The following is a 7147-nucleotide window of genomic DNA, read 5'->3' on the forward strand; positions in this document are numbered from 1 at the left end:
TGTATGAGAAGTCAAAAGAATCTATGTCAGTAGAAGAGGGTCGGGTTCAATAGAGTGCGAATCTTTAAGTCGGATTTCCTTGCTAGGTTCTTTCCTCCAGAGTTGAAGGAGGCTAAGTTGGAGTAATTCATAAATCTTAAGCCAGGGAATATGAGTGTCAATTAGTATGCCTTGAAGATCAATCTTTTGTAATTATGCTCCATCTTTGGTAGAAAGCCCTAGTGATTTGATGAATATATTCTTGATAGAGGTGTCCAAACTAGAAGAAGAAGAATGTTGTATGGCAAAGTTTGTTGATGACATGGATATTTCACGCCTCATGGTGTTTTTCCAACAAATAAAAGACTCAAAACTTAAGAAAAAGAAGGCTAGGGAGAAAATAAGGGCTAGGGTGGAAAATGAGGGGTCTAAAAAAGATGGTCGTTCGAAGAACCGACAAAAGTTTTACGGAGAAGGTTATTCTAATGATCCTAAGTATAAGGATGAGAGGGTGTCTAACCCTAGGTCACAAGGTAAAGGTAGTGAGTCCCTGTGGCCTACTTGTTCTAGATGTGGTAAAAGGCATGAGGGTGAGTGTTTGGACCGTAGAGATGATTTTTATGGATGTGGTGAGAGTAGCCACATGAAGAAAGATAAAGAAAGGGCTACTATAAGAGAGGGTAAAAAAGTTTCTCCTAGTAGTTGGGATTATGAGGCCCCAAGTAATAATTGGTTCTATGCTCTCCAATCCAAGGATGATCAAAAGTTATTTCCTCATGTCCCTTTCCGGTATGTGCTTCTTTTTTTATTTTAGAAAACAATTTCCAGATTTCTCGTTATATGACTTTCTACGATGGACTTGATGTGATCCTTGTAATGATGTATGTTTATGAAGCCTTGAAGACCTTTTTAGAATTTATGTAATTGTCATGTGTTGCTTTTTGTTGTAGCTAGGAGATGTTAATTCCTCCTTGAAATTTAGAAATGTTTTCCTTGCTGCGTTTCTAGTTGCATTAGGTTTGTCTAGCTTGGAAGTAAAGATTCCTTTGTTGGGTGTGTGCATTTAGAAATAATGCATACACGATGGGCTGCTAGTCTTGACTCATTACTCCCTACGGGTTTTAAGTGTCATTCAAAGTTGAATGTTCCCAAGTGAGAGAGTATTGTGAAACCCCCAAAATGAAATGGGATGACTTTAGAGCCTAGAATGTTACTTTGTGGATGGGAACGTTTTTAAATTTTGAAAAATGGATTTTAGAGTTATTTTGGGGATTTTAGAAGTCAAATGTCAATGAACGACTAGAACGTCCGGAAAGTAGTCATTTGAGGTAGTGTGACCTAGTGTCTTGTAGTTTAATTTTGGTTGATTGATTAAGGTATTATGGGGTTGTTTATTTAGTTATTAAATGACCCTTATAAGATAAAAATATCAAAAACTAAACCATTGTTATACCCCCAAAAGTTATAACTAAACTAAAGTCAACAGAAGGAAGTTTGATGTCGAAGATTTGAATCGTAGTTGCACTTCATGTGTTGTGATTGGGGGGTAAAATGGTTGATTATTAAGCTAGGAATTATATATAGTATACTAGATGACCTATAGGTGTTTGGTGGCACATGGGAGGGGCGGCCACCAAGGCAAAAGGGCCAGCCTAAGCCAAAGGGCAAAAGCTTCCCCACCGTGGCAGCCACTGCCTAAGGGTTCACGACCATCATCACAACCAGTGGTGTGGACCACAGTCTGTGAAGTGGTCCTTGGACATGCCTTATAGGGTTGGGAGTCCTGGCCAAGACGCTACCCTAAGACCACGAGGCAGTTCACATGTCGTTGCAAGGATGACAGCCCGTCAAACTGCCCGTGAACGTGCATTAGAGTTTGAGAGTGGTTGAGGGAAAAAGAAGGGTTGGGGAGCTACTGGAAAGTAGACCACGGGAACCACCATGGATCGTGTCACATTTAACGGACCGTGAAAGGGGTCTTGGTACTTTGGACAGGGCTTTCAAGTGAGGGGTTTGTAAGTAAAACCCCATTCGAGTAGGTATTAGTTGGGCTCATTTGAGGTGTATTTTGTTCAACCAATTGGAATATTTTAAGTCATTAAACCTCATATTTAATTACCTTTAAATTAAACCCAATTCAAACCCCAAATCCCTCCCCTCTCAAATATTTCTCTCTCAAAGAAGAACCTCCATTGAAGGAGAATTTAGGGTTGAAGCTAAGGTCAAGAACAAAGTGATGATTGCTAAAGGCTTGTGGTAGGGTTTTGTTTAAGGTATGTTTAGTTCTTCATCTATGTGTTCTTGAACCCATAGAGTTCCCTATAATTTCCCCTGATTTGCGAAGAAGAACCCTAATAAAGGTAGGGTTACATCCGATGAATGGGTTTTAGGCGAGTATGATTCCAAATGGTTGGATACTACTCATCTATGACTAAATTGATGTTTATTAATGAGATTATGCAGAACTAATGTGGATTCCATTATTTACCCTAATTTCTAAAGTATGTGGTTTGTACCTTAGCATGAGGAATTGATGGTTCTTGCAAGATTCTCTTGGGTTACTGATATGTATAGGACTTATCAAATAATGTGAATATGAGGTTATGAATTGAATAGGCTAATGCATATAGGTTAGAATATGAATTGGATTGTTTTAGAATTGGGACTTGTGATGAAGTATGTTTTGAATTTGCTTATGACTAAGACTTAGAACTAAAGGGTCTTGAAATCTAGACCACTATGATGATTATGAAGTAATGTTTGAATTTAGGGCTTAAAGTCATAATGTTGATCACTAGGACTTATATAATAAGTCTAATATGATGATTTAGCTTGCATATATGTAGAATGTGGAAGGTTCATCACCTAAAATGAATCATGCTTGTTAGAATAGAATAGCTTGACGTTAAGCCTTATGATTCCCTCATGGATAGTAGAATTATGTAGCTTGGTATGGTAGATCTCATGGTAGCTTGGGATGAAAGGTCTCATGATAGCTTAGGGTGGAGTAATTAAACTCCTAAGGTTAGCTTGATCTTGCATTAGAAGAATGCTTGTGATGGTAGCTTGCGTTAGTAATGCCATGGTAGCCTAGGATGAAGGATAGATACTCTCCCAGGGGTAGCTTGAAGTACCATGAATAGAATACCTTTATGATAGCTTGGCGTGCTTCAGCCAAGATGAATTCATGATAGCTTAGGATTGAGACATTAGACTCTCCTAAGGTTTGCTTAGGGTTGAGGACTCACACTCTCCTGTGGATAGCTTTCATCTTGATGAGTGGTTTCATGGTGGCTTGGTTGGTATGCTTGTAACCTTCCTATGATAGCTTGGATTGTATGATATGATGATTTCCATGGTAGTTAAGCCTATCATTGTAGTATGTTATTTTTTTATAGACTAGAAATAAAGATAGTTATCATTGAGTAAGTTAGCATGAAGGTGTACTTAATGTAGATGGTAGAATGGGATGCCATTCACACATGGCACAAGTATGACTTGAAGCTACTTATGAAGTGTCCTCTTATGTGAAGTATGCCTAGCTTGTATAGTTGATATAGTTTCCTTCCATGATATGATTTACTTAAGATGATACTTCCTTGTCAAATATGAAAGTAGGTATATAAAGACACTTAAGGATGGTAAGACATGAATAGGGTGACTTCAAGATATTCTTAGTGTGTGTGGTAGAATGGGATGCCCCACATGCATTGCAAAAGTGTGTCTTAAGGTGACTTAGGGGTATAGTGTTCTTATGTCATGAAAATCTAGGTCTTAATAATGAAGGTAGACTATGAACAAGAAATACCAATGAGAGGAACTTAGCTTAGGCAGTATAATGAGATGCTATCTTGGCCTTGCAAAAGTATACTAGGAGGTAGCTTGTGAATTAGTTCACTTGATTATGAAAGACTAATTGTTGAATTATGAACTTATGTATGCCTCATGTAGACTTGTTATGATATGATACTTATGTTGCAATTATGTTATTGTCTCATATATTGTATCTTATGTTGACTAACCGTTTTGTGATATCTTATGTTGGTATGTTAGCTTTCATACTTGGTACATTTTTTACTAACGCATATTTCTTACGTTCTAATAAAATTTAGGGTGTTGGGAGATTGATTTTGTTGGAGTTTAGGTTCCTAAGTTGAAGAAGAAGATTGAAGATTGGTGAGTCATACTTTCAAGGACAAACCACTTTATGTTCCTTTCATATCTTTCATTATGTTACATACCTTATGTGGGCTGCGTCCCAACGCTTTTATTCATGTTGTTTATAGATGGTTTTAGACAATGATGTTAGAAAGACTTCAGCTTTTCTGAAATACTTTTCTAGTTATGTCCTAAAGAAAGTTTTAAATTCACCCTATTTTCCTATAGTTTTATATAATGAATGGTAAAGGTTTGTAGAAGACCTCTACGAGGTCTAATACACCATGTTACGACTAGGGGGTGCTCTCGGGTCCTGACATTTGACCACCAATTCTCATATGTTATATCATTTATGTTTTGAACATTATAGTATGGGTTGTGTCCCAGATATTCATGTTGTAGATTGTTTGAGGCGAAGTGTTTGGATTCTGCTTCGTTTATAAAAGACATTGATATTGTTGAAAAAGTTCTAATTTTCCACTCATTACTATTATCTTATGCTACAAAAAACTAAATAGCTTATATGAGGACTCTCGGGGTTTGAATGTTGTGTTATGTCTAGGGGGCACCCCTGGGTCGTGACACTGAGGTACTTGATGTTCAAGATGAAGGAGACTTAAGACTTGGAACAGGCTGAAATGTTGAAGTTAAAGGAAACTAAAGAGATGGAAAAAGTTGAACAACCTGGTCGAATCAACGTGTACAACAGAGTTAGTCACTGTAGGATTAGCTCACTTATGTCAACTAGGCTTCTACTTCTTGTACTATCTAATGTCGACATGAATTAGATTACAACTATATCAGATTATGATGACTAAGATTAGATTATATATAATTACATTGTTATTATAATATTAATAAGTACTGTAGTAGGATAATATATAGCTCACTTAGGACTTTACAACTATCCCCCTATATAGGGAGCTTGAACTCAATAATTTTAATCATGAAGACAAAATTTGATTTCTATAATCCTAGATGTGAGCATTATAAAAGGTATTACAGGTTAAAAGCTCTTCCACTCTCCGAGTATTTGTAAAAAAACAACATGTTTAGCTGCAATGGCCCTCTACCAACACTATATCGACCTCACTTCACCAAATCATTGTCGCCTGCCCCATTAAGCTTAAGCCAACAAAATACCTCATATGGAGGACATAAATATCCCAATTTATTCACATGATGATACTAACCAATATAATCACAGGGAATGAACCTACTAATAGTAGTTGTTCCACTAGATAGACTACAGGGAAAGTTGTAGTAGCTGAGAAGGATGCAAAAAATAGTTGCAGCATTGATGACTGGGAGGAGAAAAAATATGTTGCTAAGGTGTAGAATCTCAAACACCATGATAGGAGAAAGCATGTACCTAATTTTAGGTTTCTCGCCTTCAAAGGAGATGTGGAAATTCCCGGAAAAAGCTTACGTAAAGCAACAAAAGATAAGGAGTTTCAACATAAACAACGACGGTAAAGTGTTAGCTTAGGACCCAAAAAATTGATGAATACATCTAGGAATACAAAGGCACATGTGATGGTCTTGCAGCTATTCATAAATCTATTGTTCAATAAGTCAAAGTAACCAATTTTGCTTGAGGTTTCGGTCTCAAATACAAGACCTTCATGAATGGCATGCTAGTTAAGGCACCATATCTCACCTTTATAAATTTGTTAATGCTCTCATAAGTTTTCATATACGGAAGATGAAGAAGAGGTGCCACAACAAAATCATAACATGGTAATCTATGTTTAGGGAGTCAAGGGAAGAGTATAAAACAACTTAAACTCTAGATAAAGAGGTCCTAAGCTTGTTGCTGTCAATATTCACTACGTTCTCGAATAATTAAAGTTTCCCAAGTGGAATAAGGAGAGGAAAAATACTGAATAATGTCAAATTTATGATGGGAATAATCATAGTGCTCTAATGTATTTTTACTGGTGGGGATAATCATTTCAATTTGTAGATGTACTACCACAACAATGGACTTGACATCACATCCATACAGAAACATCGGAAGAACATGTTTTTGCTAGGTTTGCAAAGCAAGCTATTAGAAAATGTTCATCTCCTCTGTAGCTTGAGAGGAGGTGTTCAAGATAACGAAAAACAAAGACATGGAAAAGGTTAAAGGGTTAAAGATAAAGGAAACTTAATACATGGAATAGGTTGAACAACCTGGTCTAGTCAACGTATTCAATGTAGTTAGAGTCACACTAAGATTCGGTCACTTATATCAACTAGGCTGCTACTTCATGTACTATCTGAATTCAACAAGGATTATATTGAGACTAAAATTAGATTATTTATAATGGCACTATTATTATAGTACTAATAAGTATTGTAGTAGGAATCTAAGTATAACTAACTTTGCACTCTACAACTTAGTCTTTATATAAGGAGCATGTAGTCAATAATTTTAATCATCAATACAATCATTGATTTCTCTAATCCTAGACACGACAATTCTACAATTTATTCTCTTAGAAGTTGAGTTGTTCAGTGATCGATGCACAGATGTTTCCTCCTCAAAGAGAGATATTGTAGAGGAGGAGCAGATATTGACTTTCGATATGGTGTGTGGATCGTGGATCCTAATATGCTTAGAACCAAATTTGAGCATCCATACTCACCTCATCCCATCATCATTTAATATATATTTTTGTTTTTGATCTAGATTGTGGTTTTCTAAAAACCTTCCAATCTTGCTTACACTTAAAATGTATCTAGCTTCATCTTCTAAATAAATATGCAAACTAACTTATTCTTTTGTTTTAAAAGATATTTCTCTTTACTTTTCCACTATAGTCGTGTATGTAGGTTAAGGAAATATCTTTCATATCTCAATTGATACAAACTCAAAATACATAACATCTCTGTGCATATTAACCTTTATCGTCTCCATCATATTGTTATCCTTCTAAGATTGAATACAAGAATATTTGGACTTGATCCATTCACCAAGAAAATCAAATCCTATTCTTATTTGATGCTCCACCCCCCCCCCCCC

Source organism: Solanum pennellii, chromosome 10 (assembly GCF_001406875.1).
Source record: "Solanum pennellii chromosome 10, SPENNV200".
In the NCBI taxonomy this organism is placed as follows: Eukaryota; Viridiplantae; Streptophyta; class Magnoliopsida; order Solanales; family Solanaceae; genus Solanum; species Solanum pennellii.